Source organism: Lactuca virosa, chromosome 9, assembly GCF_052849685.1.
Source record: "Lactuca virosa cultivar CGN04683 chromosome 9, Lactuca_virosa_CGN04683_v6, whole genome shotgun sequence".
Lineage (NCBI taxonomy): Eukaryota > Viridiplantae > Streptophyta > Magnoliopsida > Asterales > Asteraceae > Lactuca > Lactuca virosa.
Window position 1 is genome coordinate 127,608,771 of NC_136434.1, and position 22,799 is coordinate 127,631,569.

Genomic DNA, 22,799 nt, shown 5'->3' on the forward strand with positions numbered 1-22,799 from the left:
GTGCATAAATTAATATTGTATACTTAAAGTCAATGACATCTTTTTCAACAGCATATATTTGTCAAAATTATAACTAAATAATTTTAACCTGCACAACATACATACATTCACTATATATATATATATATATATATATATATATATATATATATATATATATATATATAGCATATGTATTTTTCAAAATACATTAAGTTTGTCTCATAAATAAAGTTAATGTATAATACTATAATACATATAAATGGAAGTATATTACTATTTATTTACTATTAATTACATGTGACCTTCCAAATAATTAAAGACAATTTTTCAACACATGGACCAAGTTGAGTAACATGCTAATTAGTTGGTCAAATAGGCATGACTAACTTTTGGCAACTTTATATAACATAGGAAAGGTACATATATGTATTTTTCTAGTTTTCGTGCAATGTGAATATTATATAATAACTTAATTAATTTTTCTATAAAAATAAGAGTTTGTTCTTTTAACATAACATGTTATATGGAATATATTAGATTATTAAAATGGAAACTTACTTAATATGGACGGGAGACATGCTATTGAAAAAGACCATGGTACGATTAGGGTTTATATTTTTATCAACCCATTCGCCCCATGTCTTCAACACGCGTGCATATGCTACGGTCCTCTTGATTTCATCATACTCTATTGCTCCTTCATCAAATGATCCTCGCCTACGAATAATATATATATATATATATATATATATATATATATATATATATATATATATATATATATATATATATATATATATATTCTCCAGTCTTAATCTATTTCATTCGTAAATAAATAGTAATATACTTCCATTTATATGTATATATATGTTAAATGATGCTTACGAGACTTTCATGTTTTCTGTGTTCATCCACCAAATGTATGTGTTGAAGACCAAATAGTCAACATTTTTCCAATTCTGACCATGAATATTGATTGATTTTGGCATGATAATCTTGTCTGAAATATTATGCAACTCTGGGTCATCGGAGTTTGATTGTACCAAATATGGGGCCCAATAAAATTCCACTGTGGCATTATAATCCTGAAAAAACACAAAGTCAAGTGTTTTCTTTTCGAACTTGTAATGTTTATGAAAACCATTGATCAATAACATATAGTAAAACATAAGTTGGGTTTTTGGTTATTTTATATTTGATTTGGCACATTTCTTTTACAATTATGCATCTCAACAGCTTTTATTAGAAGCTAATAATTAAATATGTAAATTGCTGTGACTTACATGACTTCTTAATCAATGCCACAATCATTGTGAAATCATACATTTAATAGCAACACACTTTAAGTTGATTTCCACTTTATAAGGTGTATATGTTACATAGAATACCAACTACTTTTTAACTTTCAGCCATTGCAGAAGATCTATTTTGTCCAATTGATACAATACAATGAAATGTTTTAGGTTTTAATATTAAAAAAATAGAAGTATGTTGTCCAAAATAAACCAAAAAAATAACACATCCACAAAATGGACTTGTACAGTGACATGTTATTTTTGTCACATAAACTTTACACTATTTTTTTTAATAAAAACCAATGCATGTTTTTATTAGATTGTTTAATTAGATTGTTTAATGAAGCGTATTTGATGGATGAAATAAACAAGTTCCATGTCCAATGGAATCATTTTACAACATTATTTTAGTAATTCATCAGTTATATAATCCATATGAATATTATGCGTGAATATGATAATCGACGGCATATATAGTCGCAAGAATAACTGTTGTCTATTGTAGACATAACTAATATGTAGATGTGGCAGTTTAATCATATCGAGTTATTAATGAATCCCCTAATCTAATAAATAAGTAATAAATTGCCACGTGTCAATTTCTCAGCCTCTCCCAAGTTATTTTTCCCGCTCAAAATGTCTAAGTGATATTCCGAAATTGCCTTTTGGTCATTTCAACTCACAATGCAGTAAAATCACGAACGTGATCTTCCAAAAAAATTCAAACTCATTTAAAATCCCATTAAAATGGATACTTGATTCGTCCACCCGCATTCTCTGCAATTGCCTGATTTCTCTCGATATTTCTCAATTTCAAATCATTCTCTTCTTGATATTATAGCACACTCCTCCTCCTCCTACTATCTCTCAAAATCCCTTCTCGCTCCATTTATCTGTCAAAACACTAATTGAAGACGAGAAGCACCGATGATTCTTCAAGATGTTGTGATTCTCACATGTAAAGTTTGTTATGCACTCTTCTTCTTCTTCTTCTTCATCATCATTCAGTGACATTAGGTGGAAATCATCATCGACCCTCCCGTTGATTCAACAATCTTGAGTTGGTACTTCTTTGCTTCAATTCCTCTCTGCCTTCTCTTTTTCTCCTTCTTGGTTTGGTACTTTTGATAGAAACCTCATGCTTCTCTTGAAGGTATGTTTTCCACAAGTAGTTAGACAGACTTATAACGTAATCTGATACAATCAATTCTTTTTATTGTTTCTACGCATCCCCATCCATTCTTCTTTCTAGCTTTCCTTACAGTTATGATCCAAACTGAAACCATCATTTTTGGTATTTTACAACCAAATTTGTTTTAACTTGTGAATTTGTGTAAAAGCAATCTCCTCCCAGATCCTGTTGATTGTTTTGCTTATATGTTGAAAATGGGTTAGTGGTTTTTTGAGAAGATAGTAAGTTTTATATGAATGCATATAACGTGTTTGATGAAATGTATGATGGTATTAGACAATAGGATTGGATATGGAAGGGAATAACATTTAGCTACATCATCGGGGAAGTTCTTGTGTTAATGATTGAAGATGATAATGTGTTGAGAAGTGAATAACATTTTGCATCACATTAATACTAATTTGCTTCTTTTATTTTTCTTGAATTTCTGGAGGTTGTCTGTTGAGATGAGCCATTTTTATTATTTTTTTAATCGGCAGGTTGCCTACAAGTTTGAATCAAGTTATCACTTATTTACTTCACAGTATATGATGTATTTAAAACATAATTAAAACCATTAATACCATATTATTTTGTAAAATTAGTTTTTTAATTGAGTACCATCATTACTGTAAAATGAAGAAAAGGTGTATATGGTATGATGAGAATCGTGCTACCTCCATTTATTTGGTTTGTCTATATTTCACAACTTGCCAAGTGTTATGATATATATGGTTTTCGTTTACAAACTTTAGGTTTTTATAATTATTACTTCAAGAACTTACACATTAGTTAGTCGTAATCTTAAATCATAGAAAAGATGCAGAGTTTAATGGGTTAGCAAATTATTGTCATTGACGTTTGTTTTTTATTTTTTTTTTGGTTGGTTATTACAGATTCATTTAATTATGATTCAATTCAAGCTTGATGCCCTATCACACAATTCAAAAGAAAACATCACTCAAACCATGAGAATGAAGAAAGGTACTTAATCATCAATTATTTGTCAACCTTCTAAAGAAAAATGAGTTCATCTTTTTTTTTTATCCAGTTTTCATAAAAGATGAATTACCGAATTAAGAAAATACAATGGTGTTCTTATTTGTGTATCTCATCAAACTACTTGACTTTGTATATGAACCTTAAAATGTATGGTTTATTTTGAATGGTTATACTATTTTGGTTAAATTTTGAAGATGGTTAATTCTTGGATAACCCAAATAATTTTCTTATAATCTCATTGCCACGATGAACGCAAGTTTACCACATGGTCATAATTATGCAGAAAGACTCATGCTTTGATATCCTAATTCTGAAAAAGCTACGAGGCAAGCTTATTAGTTTTTATGTACTATTTGAATGAAATGATTTATGGACAAAAAATGTTTAAAAAATATTTGAAAAAAAATAATGTCCTACCGGGGGAAATGGAAAGAAAAAACTAACGGCAAATTGCAAAGTAAAGTAATGTACTTTTGATTGGATTGAAAAACGAGATGGTCTTTGAATTTTTGTTTGTTTTTAAAAATTATCTTCCAAGAGACATTTTTTCATCAGGTTTATCTTCTAAGAGACATTTTTTTCATTAATATATATCCTTTAAAAGACATTTTTCTTATTCTTTGTTTGTATTGTTGTATTAACAGGATAATAGATTGTTGTGTATATCAGGAGAGAGAATGGACTTTTGATTGGAATGAAAAACGAGTGTATTATTCTATTCTTATAAGAATTACATATTAGTTTTGTCTTCATTAGTGTGTTTGATTGCAGTGATAACATAACCACCCTCATCCTTTTATTTTGATTGTGGAATTTTGGATTCAATGATATGAAAAGAGGATTAATTTTTTTTTTGGCAACTTAAAATAGGTCAGCTTTAATGGTTCACCGATCCTTCTCAAATTACAACACCCTACTTTGCATGAAAATGTTAATGGAGAAATTGGGGTTAGAAGTTATTTGTAAATTCTCGGAGTTCATAGCAAATAAGGTATGATTTTTCGATTTTAGCTCATTATAGTTTTGATTAGGATTATGTGATCGTATTACGTGTTTTAGTTATATCTAATGTATTTGTTTGGGTCAGAATAGTTTAATTTTCGAAAAAATTGAAGTATTTAAGTTTTTGGTATAAAGAGCTTCTAATCATATGGATTTGAGCAAAATGCAGGAAATTATTTATGGATAATCTAATCAAATAAATAAAAACCTTTTTGCCACATGTTCTCTTCTCCTTTATTTTGACACATGTCATTTTGTGGGAGTTTTAAAATTTTTATTTTCCACTTGTCGTTTTTTGGAGATTTCTATTTTCTTAAAATAAAATTGTATAAAATTTTAACGGGTTCTATACAATTTATAAATGAAAATGTCAATTTATTACTTTTAAGTTGATAAAATTTTAAGGGTGTTCTATACAATTTATAAATGAAAATTGATAAAATTTTATCCAAAAATTATCTTTTAAGTAATAATTTATTTAAAATAATTGATTAATAATTTTATTTTTTAATACAATAGTTTTATTAATTTTATAACCGTATTTCTCACGGGTTATAAACTAGTAAATAAATGTCCTTTTACCCTAGGAATAATAAATTCCATTAAATATAGATTTTGACGGAATCCAAATATATCTAATTGACAACGAAACGCATCAGATGGTGAAAACTAGAATACAATTCTTATGGATTCCACCGAAATACATAAACCAAGCATGCCCTCCTCCGCTTCTTGCTAGCAGCATCTCCGCTCTTCGCCTCCTAGTCGTGCTGCCTCGTTGCCGACCACCAACTCTTCCTCCATCACCGGCCACATCTCTACATCCTTCGTCTTCCTTTTCCATGACCACACTGCCTCGTTGTACTAACATGCTATACACTGCAACACCACCATCGCCACCTCACCTCCTCTCAGCACTACAATGCCACAACCATCCCTACCTCGTGGATTCCTCCGCCCCATCAATTAGAATCTACGATTCTTTTGATTATTGGTTTTTGTTTTCGAATCTAAATTTTTAGGTTTCTGAAATGTATGTTGGGTTTTGTTTTGAATATGTTACACTACAAGAATAACAATATGTACTGACAACACCTATCCCGACGACATATGTCGTCGGTAAAAGTCCAACTGTCCCGACGACATATAATAACACATTCGCGTCCGTCGTAACTTCCAACCACAACCAATGCCACAATTCCAATTTAATCCCAATATGTTTTCACAAAATACCCCCGGACCAACCAACGAGCTCGACGAGGAGGAGGAGGAGAACGAGAACGAGAACAATGAAGATTATGATTGACTTTTATGTTATTTTTGAACAATGTTTGTTGAAGATTTTTTTTTTGATACGTAGTAGAATTTGAATTTGAGTTTTAATGGTTTGTTATGGTTATTAAGTGTTTGATATTATTCTGCATATATACTATTTGGATTTGTTTTAAAAAAACAGATTTGATATATATAACAAAAATCTGTGAAAAATATTAAAAAAAAAATACCGATGAGGAGACGACATGTCGTCGGTATAACTTTATAACTGTCAAAACGGTTTCACATGTACCAACAATCGTCTCTATTACTAGAACGGAGGTTGTCTCCCGTCCATTTTTCCCGACTACAAGTCGTCGACATTACTTGCACCTGTCAAGACCACATGTTGTCGGTAAAGTTGATCTTTATACCGACGATAAGTCGTTTGAATAGGTTTATAATAAAAAAAATTTCCTCGAAAATCACTCCGACGACCTTTGAAGACGACATGTCGTTGGCATTGGTTGCTCTGTATCGACGACATCTATCCCGAAGACATTTTCAACTTTTACCGACAAGACTATGCCAACGACTTTTTACAGACGACATGTCGTCTCTATAGCCTTTCCTGACCACATGTCGTCTGCATAGTTGCTGAAAATGTCGCCGGCATAGGCCTCATTCCTTGTGGTGGTTTATTACGGCTTTGGTTTTAACTAGTGGTTGACGGTGAAGGAAGGGACACGTTGAACACTAGTTGGGTTGACCAAAAATGGTAGCGGGTGGTTGGTGGTGGGCGGAGGTTGAGTTTTCTGATTTTCCGGAGGTGGCGATTGGAGGTTGAGTTTTCTGATCTTCACGCAACATGATTGGCGTGTTTTGGTGTGGATATAAATGTGAAGTACCGTAAACAATAAGATCTAAAAAAACTAAGTTGTAATCTTTTTTTTTTTTTTTTGCTTAAAGCTTGGACCAAAACCATGGAACAGTTTGAAATTTTTGGATTAAAATAGAAAAAAAGATGGTGAGTGTTTGAACAAAACAAATCACATTTGAAAAATGTAAATAAAACCAATATTTTGATCGGGTTTGAGATATGTGGCATATTTGGGCCGCAATGACAATAAGTTGTAAAAAGGATAACCCAAAAAAACTAGTGCTATTTTTTGTTATATCTTCGAAAAAAATTGTAGAAGTTTTTTAAATTGGGTTAAAGCTGTAAAAAAAAATATGAGTGTCTAGATAAAATAATATAAAAAGAAAAACGAAATTATATTTTGGTGAAAACTATAAGTCTACTCGGTATGGGCAACGCCATAAGGCGTTATGCTGATTTGGCACCTCCCATAACGGCGCCATAACACCGGAACACCGCCCCCCTCTCATGTTATTTGATGTTATGTTAAAAAATGTTACCATGGTCATGGGAAGTAACGTGAGAATCAACCAATCAAAAGCCATTATCTCACTCTCTCTCTAACTCTCTTTGTATCTCTTAACATGTTATAACATTTGCACACCATTTCCTACATAAATCAAATGGTGTTAAAGATGACATGGCATATGAGTTGGGAAATTTTGGGTATGATAACATGTCTTAACATGTTGCCCACACCCACCAGCCTAAAGCTAAACGTATGGGGTACATTCCTATGCATGAAATCTGACGTGGAGGACATTTCTACACGTGTTGTGGAGTGGGGCTATTCACGGATGAATACAAAAGCTGTGATCGGGTGCATGAAAACGGTCCCAAATCCTTCTATGTTCTCGAACGAAGCTCGTCGGAAATGGTCACAAACACGTTTTTTCATAAAACAGAAGAAAACCAAGAAGGAAAACCAGCTAATACTTTAAAAGGAGGATTCATTTTTGTTTTTAATTAAAGTTACAACTGGTCCTTGAGATTGTCTTTTGTTCTCATTATAATACCCTCCCACTTACCTTTGAATTAAATTAAACCCTCACCTATATATAAGTTCATTTAATTTTAAAAATTAGTAAAATATTTATTTAATTTTAATGTAATTTTTTTTATTAGTAAAATGATTATTTAAGTTTAAATAATGTTTTTTTATTTAATCTAATGCTAAAAAAAATTTTAAAAAATATAAATGATGTGGAGTGTTAACCTTTCCAAAGGCTAGTGGTGTGTCAGTAAGGATGTAGTGACGATAATATAACAGTTTAGTGAACATACTCTGAGCATAAAAAGAAAAAAAACAAAAGTTTGCTCTTGATGGATGTGGAGCAAGCTTGGCAGATAATGTGACCTACAATTAAAAAATATATAGAAAAAAATATTTGGAGCCATTAGGTTTCAAAACCCCATCCTAACTTAAAGAAGCATGAGTGTTATAATCTTATCGGTAGGCTAGCAAACTTCTTCTTTCTACAAACAATTGTTATTATACACGAAAGACGATGCAAGATAAAAAATCGTATACATAAATAGAAAAATGGTGTATGATAATGGATTACAAAACACCAAAAATATAAACGAAATAAATGTAAGATGGTTTTTAAAAAAAGGGAAGATTAATTTAGGGATATATTTTGTAACTTGCATGGTTTGTAAAATCTACAAACAATAGTTATTATACACCATAACCCAAGATAGAAAATCGCATATATGAATAGGAAAATACTGTATGATAATATGGGCTTTAATTAAAACATAAAAAATTTAAAGGAAATAAGTATAGGTCAATTTGTCTATAAAAAGCATGGTTCTAAAAAACGCGCCATGGCACGCCTCACGAGACGTGGTGTAGCTGTTACGAAAATGTTCAAGACGAGTTTGTTAAGCGTGACGTCCAAATAACGTATCAAGGCGCGTCTTATCGCGTTATGGCACGAGTTTTTTTCAAGGCTTGAGTTTTTTTGTTTTTTTTGTTTTATTTATCGGACCTAAAATAATTGAGTTTTTGTTAACTTTTTATATTAAATACTAATATAACACTTCTAAAAACTTGATATACTTGATGAAATTCAATAATTATATGATTTATCTTTTTTAATATATATAAAATAGTCACGCTTTGAAAAACGTCATGGCTCGCCAAGGCTTGTCATGGCTTAACTTTGACCTTGCCGCCAAGCCACGCCTTACGTTATTTAGAACATTGATAAAAAGTATCTAAAGATAATTTTTGTAACTTTTTATGAATAAAAAAGAACAATAAAGGAGCTATTTTGTAAAATTCTGTTGCAATTTTATGGTTTATGAATAAAAAAGAAGAATATAGGGGCCATTTTATTAAAGTTGGATTAAAAAAATCAACAAAATGAAGCGTAAGATAGCAGTTCAAGATAGTAAAACGTGCCACAATGGTATTATACAATTCTTGTTCTTGAAAATCGATGGCAAATATCAATTATAATAAGAAACGCTGCAAATTATTCAGATTGTCGATCTCATGAAAGTTGACCCGTTTGTCTGTGTGTGAGAGAGAGAAAGAGAGAAAAAAGAAACCTCGATTCTGAAAATGGAGAGAGACCCAGTTCGGATCAAGCTTTTTCTTCCTGAACTAGCAACCGATTGAACCATGCACACCATTGATTCCCATTGATTTCTATTTAAAGAATCTCCAACGAACATAAGCCTCTTGTTCTTCAGTTTCTCCACCAACAATTTCCCTCTAAACCTATTTCATCTCCCAAACAAATAAATAATCTCATCAAGAATTTAATTTCAACAAGTAATTCCAGTTAAAAAAAATGGAAGAACCGAGCGTGCTTACTTTGGCAAATTACAGTCTTTAGGCTACCACCTCCACTTCTGATACATAGAATCTTGTCGCCCATTTTTCATGCACGTAACCTGTTCTGTGAGAAATTCACACTCGTCTTCTTTATACAAAGGGCGTGTCAAATCGTCAAAAACCCATTTCCCATCGAAAATATTGCAGCTTTCCGGTGGATGTTCCATGTCTTCATCGTCTTCCGCTGCAGCATCCGCCGTCGATGACAACTTCGAGCTCTTTTGCTCATTATTGTTCGACTCTGAAAGTGGCTTTTCATGGGATTGGATTTTCTGAAACGTGAACCGTGTTAAAGATCTGACGTCTTCGTTGTGGAAGATGATTCCGATGAGGAAGAGAGAGAGGAGGAGGACGGAAACAGAGAGGTAGTTATTTTTGCGGTGATGCATGGCAGCAGTGGCGGAGGCAGTGGGGGGCTGCCAGGTGCTTTGCCCCCTCCAACCTCTTTTCAAGTTGCAACTATAGTATTATAAGATATAAGATGAGCCAATGATAAATTAACTCCTACTCCCACATCGATGTATTGATGAATGCTTGAGCCCCTCCTAATTACTTTAAAAAGACAATTAATATATATTTATAAAACAATGACTCATAAGGGTATGAGAATTAAGAGGCCACGGCCGACTTTATAACCACCCCTTGTTATTAATAAATATCCATCTATGTCAATTTGTAAATATCCATCTATGTCAATTTGTAAGTAGCAAGAATACCACATTTGTTTATAAATAGTCTTTATTATTCGAAAGTAGCAAGAATACCCCATTTGTTTATAAATAGTGTTTATTATTCGATGATTCATCAGAGTTCAAGACAATGGGTGGTTACTTTTATTCGTCGAAGAGATTAATTTTCAATTAACAAATTGCCGGCAACACTGTTACATCAACGATTTCAGTTCTCTAATTAAAAAAGGTAAATTTTTATTTGTATTGCATACTTTATTTACTGTTACTTGTAATTAATAATTTAATTATGATTTGATAATTTGGTTGATTATAATTATAAATTTATAGGGTAAATTATTAGCAAGAAATTTCTTTTTTCAAACGAATAGACGATGTGCATGACCCATAATTGCATTCGGTTAGTGATAATACTAAATAAGATGTTCATAATATACACCCACAACCTTATGAGGCTGTCAGCCCCCCTTATTCTTAAATCCTGCCTCCGCCACTGCATGGCAGCGGTGTAGGGCAAGAGATAGCTAGAGATTTTCCGACGGAGGGAGAAGCGGCTGGAGATGTAGAGAGAAGCATATACAGAGACATTTATGGGGAAGATTAAGGAGGAATTTGGTGAAAGGTGATTGTCTTCAATGAGTTGATGGGTGTTGGTTTTATGAGGATTTTGCATAATAAAATCCAGTGTTCAATATTTTTCGATCTCCATCTTTGGTTTTATTCGAGATAGAAACAAAAAAATAAAAAAAATAATTAAAAAAAAAAGAGAAGAAAACGTCGGTCGAGGTGGGTGTTGTGATGAGGTGTATTTTTATTTTTATTTTTTTATTTTTTTTTGTAATATATAATAGGGTTTTAATATAGGTTAATTTGAAAAAAAAGAGGGTTTGAGATTGGTTTGTTAATATAAGTTAGTTTGGAAAATCGGTATATAGTTATGTACATGTTATAAAGACAAAACTGCAAATATGGTCCTTGTGGTATGCGTATTTTTGGGGTTTTAGTTCAAACCGTGACTTTTTTGGATTGGTGGTCATTTTGAGCTAGTTTGTATGTGGAAAAGGTCCCTCTCCAAATTGAAAATACTAAAATACCCTTAATATATTTATTTTTCATTCTTCTTTCTTTTTTTAACTATTTTATAATTAATAAATAAATACAAAAAATGACTCTCTCTCTCTCTCTCTCTCTCTCTCTCGATCAGTGTTCCAATTTGTCTCTAAGTTCATCCCCTTACCAGATCGGAATCACCATCTCTGTAGAGACCAATCATCCACCTTTGACGGAGCCTCCATCGGTAACAACTAAGTTTCGCTCCTCTACACCATTTCTTCTTCTTCCTAATCTGACCTTTGATCTCCACCATTTGCCCAGGGGCATCGGAGACCAGATAACGATGATGAAGAATTAGATGCAAATCAGTGGTGGGTATGGCAGTGCATAGAGTCGGTGATGTAGCCATGTGGAACAAATCAATTATCCATCAGTGAGATGCGATTCCATCGAGGATTAATCTTTTAATGGTGCTAGGAAGAAGAATCGATCAAAACATGTTGTAGGTTCTTGATTTTTGTGTGCTCATCGATGATGGGGGTTGGGTTATTGCTTCTACTTTCCTGGTGAAGGAAGAATACCATATCGGAATCCACAAAACTCAAACACAATGCATTGAATTTCAAACCCAAACTCACCTCTGTTCCTATTCTCGGTTACAAATCCAGACCTGCGTAAGGGCTTCTGTACATGTTGTTCATCATCGGTAATACACACGATTAGGGTTCCATCTTCACTCAAGAACATATTAGAGTTTTTATTACCACCAAGCTGTCGTAGCTCTAAACCCATTTTCTCAACACCACTAGACCACCACCATCAGAGAAATTAGGGTTCTTAAGAAGAAAAGGGGCGAGGAACAACATAAATCGAAGCAGATCTCCATACACAATCGAAGTTTTGAGATCTAAGTTAAATACACACATGAAACTGAAAAAACACACACTCAAAGGAGACGAAAATGTTGTAAACCCAGTTGAAGAAATATGAACTTGTGTGAGTTTTATCTCTGATTTGCAGATCTAGTTTAAGAGTGTGGTGGTAGACGATGAGAATGATGATGTGAAAGGGGTGTTGGTTGTCGATGAACTGTAAGAAATATGAGGTTGCAGGTGGTGTGTCGATGGTGAAAAGATGACGAACCTGTGGGAAGAAGATGATACTCAGGTGGGTTTTTTTTGGTTTGTGAGAGAGAGAGAGAGAGAGAGGGAAAGAGAGAGGCCCCATATTTTTTATTTATAAAACTTTAAATTAAATAGAAAAAAACATAAAAAAATATATCAGAAGAGTATTTTAGTCTTTTCAGTTTACCGAATGACCAAAATCACAAGCAAACTACCTCAAAAGGACCATCAATCCAAAAAAGTCATGGTTTGGAGTAAAACCCCAAAAAAATGAATACCACAGGGACCATTTTTGCAATTTTGTCTGTTATAAATTGGATTCTTTACATTTTCAAATTTTACATGTTATTAGGGCTGTAAACGAACTGAACGTTCAGCGAACTGTTCGTGAACCGTTCGGCAGGAAGTTCGTTTATGCTCGTTTATTTAATAAATGAACGAACATGAACACAAATTCTCGTTCGTTTATTTAAACGAACGAACATGAACAAGTTCGTTCAGTTATGTTCGCGAACGTTCGTTTATGTTGTTTGCTTACGTTCGTTTATGTTCGTTCATATAAGTTCATTTTATGTTCATATATGTTTAATTGTGTTTGATTATATTATTATATTAGATGTTCATTTATGTTTATATATGTTCAATTATGTTTGTTTATATTTGTTCGTTTATGTTCGTTTAGCATGTTCACGAACATAAACGAGCAGACATGAACAATGTAATTTGTTAAACGAACGAACATGAACAATATCTCGTTCGTTTATCCGTTCTTGTTCGTTCATTTGTTCGACTAACTTAAACGAACGAACATGAACAAGCCGCGTTCGTGTTCGTTTGGTTCGTTTACAGCCCTACATGTTATATATCTTCTACTTTTTATATTTATTTTATATATTTATTATTTTTATCTATAAATAAATTTATGAAAACAAGTACAAGTATATAACTTTAGAGGGATGGAATGATCATGGAGTGGTAGGGGATGAAGCTACAACATTGCCCTATTACTTCGGTACCGAAGAAAAAGTTCTGATGTGACCCGAAGATCGGTTATCACAAGGCTTAAGGCCTTTGGAAAAGAGAGATTTAGACTTATTTGGGTGTGGGTAATGTAAGTTAGATGGTACGGGAGTCTGGTTCATGACTTGAAGCCCAAGGGTATAACCGTAAAGTGGCAGTTCGGGCTTTCATGGAAATTGGATTTTAGTTCGGGAAGTTCTAAGACAAGGATGAATTGATGGAAGCGTAGAGCTTCTCGTTACCTTTCTGTGGATATAAGGATCGTCGAAAACGGACATAGAACGAGGAAGTTATGGTCTTCGGAAGTTGGTGGGTTTAAGGCTAAGCCTAGTACGCGGGGCGTACATAGGGAGTACATTGGGCGTACTAGGGATAAGGATCACATGCATCAGTTGGAGTATGTTGGGCGTACTGAGAGTACGCAGGGCGTACTCCAGATTCATGCAAACCTTAATTTAGGGTCTTGGATCCTATTTAAGCTCCTTAACTCAACACCAAACCCTCTTATCATCAGCCTCCATCCCATTAAACCCTAGATTCGAAACCCTAAGTGCATTTGGTGAGATTTAGGTGTTGTTTGTTTTTCTGAAGCCAAAATGTCTGCAATCTGCGGACAACATCTGCAAGCCTCTACAACAGAAGAGGTGGACAAACGTCTACAGTCTGCAATAAGAAGATTGTTTGTTTTTAACGTCTGCAGACTGCTGCAATAAACTGAATTTTAAATAAAATGATTTTACAAACTTAAAATGATTTTTCAACACCAAAATTTTAATAATAATAGTCATACAACACTGAAAATAAAATTCATGCAACTAAATTAGTCATGCAATAAAAAAAATTTGGTTTTACAATAAAATTTTCATTTAAAACAATTCAATCTATATTGTGCATCAACTGCTTAGCAATCTCATCCCGTAACTGATTCATATATTCACTGTCTGCTACAGTACCATGTGTTGGAATCTCGTCTTCATCATCATCAAAGGCCACATTGTTATTTCGAAACGAGACATTGGGTTCATCGTATCGTGCAGAATACTCATCACTCAGTCTTTCTTTCCTTATAAAATAATGAAGCGCGAAACATGCCATGACGATGTTTCTTTGTGTAACAAACGGGACTGGTGCCATCCTCTTCAATATAGGGAATCGTGCTTTCAAAACACCAAAAGCACGCTCAATGACTTCCCGAAGTTTTGCATGTCCATGGTTAAATTTTTATTTATTGGTCAATGCACGTATTTGACGAAAATCTCCAAGCTAATACCTCACATTACGATAAGGGGCCATAAATCCTCGAGTGTGTGCATACGCGGCATCACAAAGATAATATTTGTCTGTAAAATGCAAAACACTAATCAATTTTCAAACTAAGATAAAAAATACTTAAAAAACCAAAAACTTACCTGGTGGTGGAAACATGAATGATGCTTGCGGATCGGCTACTGCTTCTGATATTATTTTTGAGTCATGCGCTACCCCTTCCCACCCGGCCACAACAAATGTAAAAATAATATTGAAGTCACAAATTGCCAATACGTTTTGGTAACAATCTCCCTTTCCCCTACTTCTATATAAGTCTTGTTTCTTAGTAGGGACAGCAGCATGTATCAAAGTGCCATCAAGTGCACCAACCGCCCCTTTGAAAACCTGTCATAGCCTCCTATTATGTCCATGAATGTTTGGATTTGGATTAAAAGAAGTTGGTACTATAACGTATTGTGCGAAAAGCATCATTTTTTCAACACTTCATAAAAAAATTTATGAATTGTTTGCTTCGAGTGTTGAAATCTTCGCTTGATAATCACGTAACGTTGATTATGGCCGATCATCATAAAAAACATAGCCATTTTTTCCTCAACCGATACATGCTTGCTGTCCTTTGATGAGTAATTTGCTCTAAAATGAGCACATAATCGTACAAAAGAGTCACGGGACATGCGTAGTACTTCAACACATTGTAAACGATTACGATGCAATAACTCTAACGTGCATTCATGTCCCGTCATTTCAGAATCATTGTCCCACAATCGTTTCACACCCCTCTTCCAAAAATAACGGATGTACAAGTATATAAGAATTACGAGAAGTATCTTTGATCGTGATCCATTATGAACCTAAAATCAACAAAGTAGAACTTTAAAAACTTTACATTAACCATATTTCAAGTAGCAAAAAAACATTACATTACACATATTTCAAGTAGCAAAAAAACATTACATTAACCATATTTCAAGTAGCAAAATAACACTACATTAATCATATTTTAAGTAGCAAAAAAACATTACGGTAATCATATTTCAAGTAGCAAAAAACATTACATTAACCATATTCCAAGTGGCAAAATAACAACAAATAGTTCCAATAAAAGCAAAAAGACCTAACAAATAGTTTCAACACAAGAAAAATCATCGGACAATCTTTCCGTCCTTCAAAACTCCTAAACTTGTACTTGTCATCTCAAACCATCCTCGTAATATCTCGGGAACATCGGGCAAATGCATCCACGTCTCTATCATGTTCATGGTCCCTCCAAAAATGTGATATGCAACAAAGCGTAAAGGATCTGTAGGGCCTAACTCAAGCACCTCTAACTTCTCTAAACATTGAGGAATTGTATACCATTTAGTCAAACTTTGTCGATCTTTTTTCATTTCAAATGCTAAATCGTCAGCGGTAATAGAAGTTCCATCAGGTGAAGAGGCAGGCGATGAGGCACTAGGAGCTATAGGATTTGAGGGTTTAGCCCTTTTGTTAGGGTTACCGGAGGGTGAAGCAGTATATGGTGAAGCAGCAGAAGGTGGCAGCTCATGAAAAAGCTCACTAGCATGATGGGAAGTGTCATCACCACCATCATCTATCGCAAGAAAAGGGGTTCCCATAATCTGAAATGGTGGAACACGACAAGAAGATGCTCTAGCTACTGATGATGATTGGGTTTAGTAACTCCTGAAATTACCAGTGGCACTATTTCCATCAAAAAGACGTGCACAAAGATCAAGAAAAGGCAGTGGAATTGTTCTCAATGAAGCAGCCTTCGGATGCCCCTAAACCCAAATGTAACAAAAAATAGTATAAGAATATTTGACAACTTCAAACAAAAATGTTTATATATATATATATATATATATATATATATATGTGTGTGTGTGTGTGTGTGTGTGTACCTTCTTAAAATCATCCCACTCCTCGGCTGTTAAGTTAAAAGTGTTTGTTTAAAATTTTTATATATTGTCAGTTTTGTTTTTCAAATATACCCATCCTGTGTATTTGGCTTTCAGATTGTCATATGCGTTTTTCATTTTTTTAGTCCAATCAATGACAAATTTTTCCTTAAGAGCTCTTCCAAGCCTTATCCATGAATCTTTCTACAAACTCAATCATTTTCTACCCACATTCTCTACTTCTTCAATACAAGTATCCAATAAGCATTTTAAATGCTCATTGGTCCATTGTTGTTTCTCTCACATTTCTAATAACAATTATATCGTAGAATATTAAAATGGTTTTAAACACCAAAATTCTAATAATAATAGTCATACAACATTAAAATAAAATTCATGTTTTACACATTTCAACACTAAATCAGCATATAATGACTCATGATTTCACACTTTCAGCCAAAAAAAGTGCAAATAAACACCATTATTTCACAATTTCAGCAGAAAAAGCATATAAACATCATTATTTCATATTTTCAGCAAAAAACTCAGCATATAAGCATCATTATTTGACAATTTCAGCACAAAATAGCACAAAAAACATTATTTAAGCAAAAATAGCACATAAACATAAACATTTCAAATTTTCAGCAATATACATCAAGAAATATTGTGTTCCAACAATAATTAACAAAAATTAAACAAGAAAGGTTATTTTCTTATTTTTAGCAAGAAAAATAAACAAGAAAGGCTACATAGACGTCAAGTAATTTTAGTAAAATGGAGAGTTTTTAAGGAAAAATAACCTTCAATCTCATGTTAAAATAAGAAAAAAATCAGAAACAAGAGAGGTACTTACCTGTTTGCTTGCGTTTTCAGTGATTGGTTTGCTGGAGCCGGCGGTCTGATGGCGCCGGTGGAAACAGGCTGAAGAACACCGACGGTGGAGGGGCAGTGGAATGAGGACACAATCGATTAGGAAGTCGATTGGAATGGAGGCGTTTGAGAAAAGAAGATGTGTCAGTTTTTTTTAAGGTTAAAATCGGCGGTGCTCCTTGTCTGAACGGCGGTGACGAGAAGAGGAGATAGGATGAAGAAGACCATCGGTGGAGGGTAGTCAATTGAAGATACGATCGATTAGGGGACGTCGATTGGAATGAAGGCGCTGGAGAAAAGAAGATGTGTCCTTTTTATAGGTTAAAATGACATGAAGACCTCTGAAGACAATAGCTCATATCTATGCCAAGAAGACCTCACACAGGCATTTTTAGATCTGCGAGCTTCCAAAAAACAAACACATGGCGAGGGCATATGTCTGCGCGTGGTCCGCGTTGCGCATACATATGTGGTTGCGAAGATATGCACAATTAAAAAACAAGCAGCCTTTTAAGCTTAAAAGTGAGTCGGTTGGTGTTTTGTGGTGAATAAGAAGAAGAGGAACACTTGGAGGTATAGCTTGAGCTTTTAGATCCAGGATAACCTTCTCTTTTGCAAGCCTTTTGAGGTAAAAAAAACTCTCACCTTGGTGGTCATTTGTGCTAGATCTATTCTATGGTGTTTTATATGCATTTTGAAGTCTTTTGAGTTCAAAGTTGAGCTTTTGATCTAATCCAGAAGCCATGGATGTTGGATCTTACCCCCATAAGGTTCCTTGTTCATAAAAATGCAAACTTTATGGAGGATTTTGGTCCATGCAAGTATTAAGACCTTTATTAAGTTCATTTTAAGTGTTGGGTCACATTAAGGCATGTAAGAGAGTAAAGTTGGCGATCAGATCTATGTTTGGACATATTGACTTAACCCAATAAGAGCTTAACATTGATTTTTGGGCCTCTGACGAGCATATTGGGCGTACGCTCAACGTAATGTTAGAATTCTACATCAACCACTTGTACATTATGCTTCATGGCCGAGTACGCGGGGCCTACATCTCTGTTACGCAGGGCGTACTCCCCGGGATGGCTATTTTGGGCCTTTTAGAGTTTGGGCCTTGTTGGACCATAGGGATTCTGACTTTGGGTCATGGATAGACTGTGGGCTTTCTTGGTATTGGTCCCATGATAGTTTTGGGCCCAATTAGGAAGTTGGACCATATTGGGCTTTGAGTTTCCATTTAGGGATTTGGGCTTTTTGTGCAAATGGTCTTTTACCCTTTAGGAAGTTGGATTATGGAGTGGGCCTTGGATTTTGGGTTATCGGGTTAGTTATTAATTAAGGATTTATTTATTGTCAGTTGGTGCGAGATTATCCGGTTCAGTGACCCGAGAAGATATTTGATTATCAGCGGATTGAGGTGAGTCTCCCCACTGTACGCGTGGGTCGAAGGCACCAATGCCGACCCACTAGGATATGTTATGCTAGTTGTCTTTGTGACTCTTGCATGGTATGTTGGGCTAGGCCCATTTGTATGATCGGGCTAGGCCCATTTGTATGTTGGGCTAGGCCCATGGATCAGGAAGGGCCATGCCCATTGTAGTTATGTAGGGTGCTAACTGTCATTGTGACTATTGCATTTGTATGATCGGGCTAGGCCCATTGGTTTGTGTGACAACTGTCAACTTTGGGTCAAACAAAGTCAACAAGTTAACCAAGTCAACACGACTAGTATTAAGATTTTAGGATAAGCACTATGTTTTCTTAATGTTCCTAATGTACGACTTGCAATTATAATACAAAGTATCTATCTTTTTACCAATTATCAAATATAAACCCTAGTTAGGGTTAGTAACGTAAAAACTTGATAATTCAGCTATATACTATTTGGGAATAAATAATACTCGTAACACAATGTAGTAGGGTTCATAAACCTAACACTAGGGGGCAAAAATCATAGCAAAGGCTACAAACACAAACTTTTGGTAAATTCGTCACCAAATACGACAAAGTTTATACCCGGCTAAACACAAACTTTTAACGAACCAAAATTTGGAAATTCAACCTAACTTTCATATAATGTATTATTATTTTGATGATAATGCTTGTTATAATAGTTTGAATATTTATAATTCAAATTAAATATTTTATACGTCCTTTATACCATATTTATTTTATAAAACACTACCATTTTTATAAAAATATCAAGAAATTACAAAGGGTTGACTTTTTTTTTATAGAAAGTCACTAGTTAATACAATGTTCCCCCAACATAAACAAGACACATATATATGCACTTACACAAACCCTAAAAGTAGAACACCTTTAATTAAATCAATGTTCCCCCATTACCACCCCTCATAACTCATTCCACCCACCCCACCCAACCTCTTTCCCCCTTCCTTCTAATTCACGGCCAAAATGGCCTCTCCCTTATTCATTTTCTTCATTTCAAGCTTCTCCTCCAAGATATTCACTCTTTCACCAAAAATAAACATATCTCTCTCTCATTTCCTCTCTCTCAAAACTCGAGATTTCAAGGTTGATCTTGAGCTTTTCCTCCACATTTGGTAAGTATCTTCCTCCTACACTTGAATAATCTACAATCTTTCACCCAAATCATGAAATTCTTATATAAATATCGTCATATTTGTTCCTAGATCTTCAAATCTTCAAACATCTTCCAAGTGTTCTTGAGTTGAACATTTCTTTCCTCCATCATCCATCTACTGAAATCACTCAAGGTGAGTTCATACCCCTACCTTTTCATGTTTTCTTCAAGTTTTAGGGGGGGGGGGGGGGGGAATACAAGTTAAAACACCAAGAACACAACTAAACTCAAACAACAGCTTTCATCAGAAAAGTTGAGTCTTATGCACGGACTATTTTTACTATCTTAAACTTAATATCTTTCAAAACTGTTTAATATGCAAATAGTTCAGGTTCATACCTTTAAAATGACTACTTGCACATCTCCATACGATTTTTCTACGATTTATGGTGATTTTTACAAAACTGTCTATCATGTCAGAAACGAATTCGGACCAGTCTGTGAATATGAACATTTTAACACAAGTTAAAGACTTCCAAAAATCATAATAAAAATTATGAATAAACTAGACACATTTTATGAACTCTCAGAATTTACGGATTCAGTTTTTGACTTCGTATGATTTTTCTATGATTTTTCTAAAACAGTGCAGAACGGTTAAAAACTAGTTAACAACTTATAACTTTCATAACACTTTGTATTATGTTGAGCAAAGTGTATAGCAATAAGTTCTAAATATTGAATGTATTTGTTGTTAGTTTATCATCATAAACTGAAATTTTAGTCATTCATGATAAGATTTCTTCATTCATTTCGAACACATATAATAGACTATAATAAGTATAGTTTATGGATTCTTACCACATGAAAAAGGTTTCGCTCTCAAAACAAATGGGTTTTTCATATATTACATGATAAACTATAATAGGTATAGTTTATGATTTCATTAACATAACAAACATAGTTCAGAAGGTTTTATTCCCACAGAAAAGGTTTTACACTCACGCACACCACACGTAAACTTGTTAACGTAAATTGTGAGACATTCCTCTTAGTACTCCTAGAGTACAGGTTAAAATTCCTGGTAGTTATAACTAGAGTCTCTTGTAGGGAGAATGTGATAGTTGTGTATAGATCTATATTGGTTTGACAAACCACACCTGAGCTGCTAGCTACAGCTAGACCGGCAGGTCTGAGGTGACAAGTGTCATTATCTTTTTCGACGCCTGAGAAACGTCGTGGCAGGTTCATAGTCATAGTATGGTTATAGCGACTCACATAGGGAGTTAACAACACATAAAGTTTATGGGATATTTCTCAAATCAAAAAGGGTTTTATGTCGATTTAAAATCACTTTTATATCAATAAGTATGGATAGTACTGTACACTTTCGGTCTTAGAATTAAAGACAACACATCACTTTTGTAAGGAAAATATTGGATTTTTCTTGGTACCACACAATTCATAACAAAGATTGGTTTCCAAACTCTTCATCTAAAAAGCTTATGAACTCACCAACTTAATTGTTGACACTTTTCAAAACTACTTGTATTCTCAGGGAATCAACGAAACCAGGTAATCGAAAGTTTTTGAGGATGGGACGCTACGACGTTGAACAACTATTTTTACATCATGTTGTAATCAATCATTGAAATATGTAACACTTGAAACCATGTAATTCTTTTCCTTTATATTTATGATTGGTTGTATTGCTTTGATCACTGTTATACACGTTGTTATGATACTATACATGAAGTCCGCCACCCCCGAACGTTTCCGCCATCCTTGGTTTGGGGGTCTGACAGTTTGGAAGGGCCTTGGTTTGAGGGATTCATGCATACTTTTGGGTATGTCTAAACTCAAACTGAGGAATTGATAATCTTTTGAAAGAATGGGTCTAGTAGGCCAGTTGAGGAATGATTACCTACTCTCGAGAGAGTGAGTATAGGATGTATGTGTATCTTAGTCATGGGATTATTTTCGGGTAGTTTGTGATGATCCATTGAGACAAATATGGGTAAGTATGGAAGGTAGTATGGGCCCGTGCTACTGGAAGCACAGGACCCTTATACGTAGCAAGGAAGTCACAAACCCCAGGGGTTTTTGTCTTTTGTGATGGTTGTAACAGTTTGGAATGTAGCATTTCTGATATATATATATATATATATATATATATATATATATATATATATATATATATATATATATATATATATATATATATATATATATATTGGTTCATTTTCAGTATGGTGTTCACGAGAGGATCTGGTTCTGGATCTGGAGTGGGTGGCCAGGATTGGCCGCGGTTGACTGATAATCAGATACGTGAGTTGATTGCCACTGAGGTGGCTACTGCTGTCCGAGGTTTTATTCCGGAGCTGTTTGTGTCTAGCTAGACCGCTATGATTGAGTTGTTTGATGATCACTATGTTGCCCTCACTGAGACTGTTACTGTTGTAGCAGCCGAAATCGTCGCTGCTGTGGGAGGCCAAGGAGGAGGTTCATTCCGGTACTAGGACTTTAGTAACACGAAGCCCCCAGAGTTCCACGAGGTCAAGGACCCGTTAGTGGCTATGACATGGATTTTGGATGTGGAGGGCTGTTTCTTCACCTGCTCCTATCCAACGGACTGGAAGGTCAGGTGCGCTCTGAACCTCTTTTGACTGGGCGCAAAGGACTGGTGGAACCTAGAGACCGGTTCATATACTCCTAAGTAGAGGGCTGCTGTTACTTGGGAGCGGTTCTCGGAGATGTTTCGCACAAGGTATGTTCCCTTGGTGGAGAGGGAGAGATTGGCTCAGGATTACATGGTTTGAGGCAGATGACTGAGACGGTGATGGAGATTACCA

At 34.4% G+C, this 22,799-nt stretch overlaps 1 pseudogene across 1 annotated transcript; it reads right to left on the minus strand.

Annotated features, from left to right (window-relative positions):
* Positions 1–459: 459 nt before the first annotated feature.
* On the minus strand, positions 460–10,105 carry LOC145138333 (xylan O-acetyltransferase 1-like; annotated as a pseudogene). Its single transcript, XR_013721444.1, has 4 exons — positions 9,453–10,105; positions 9,185–9,356; positions 868–1,067; positions 460–699 (listed from the first exon to the last, which is right to left on the minus strand). The product of XR_013721444.1 is annotated as a xylan O-acetyltransferase 1-like (transcript).
* Between the last annotated feature and the right edge of the window lie 12,694 nt (positions 10,106–22,799).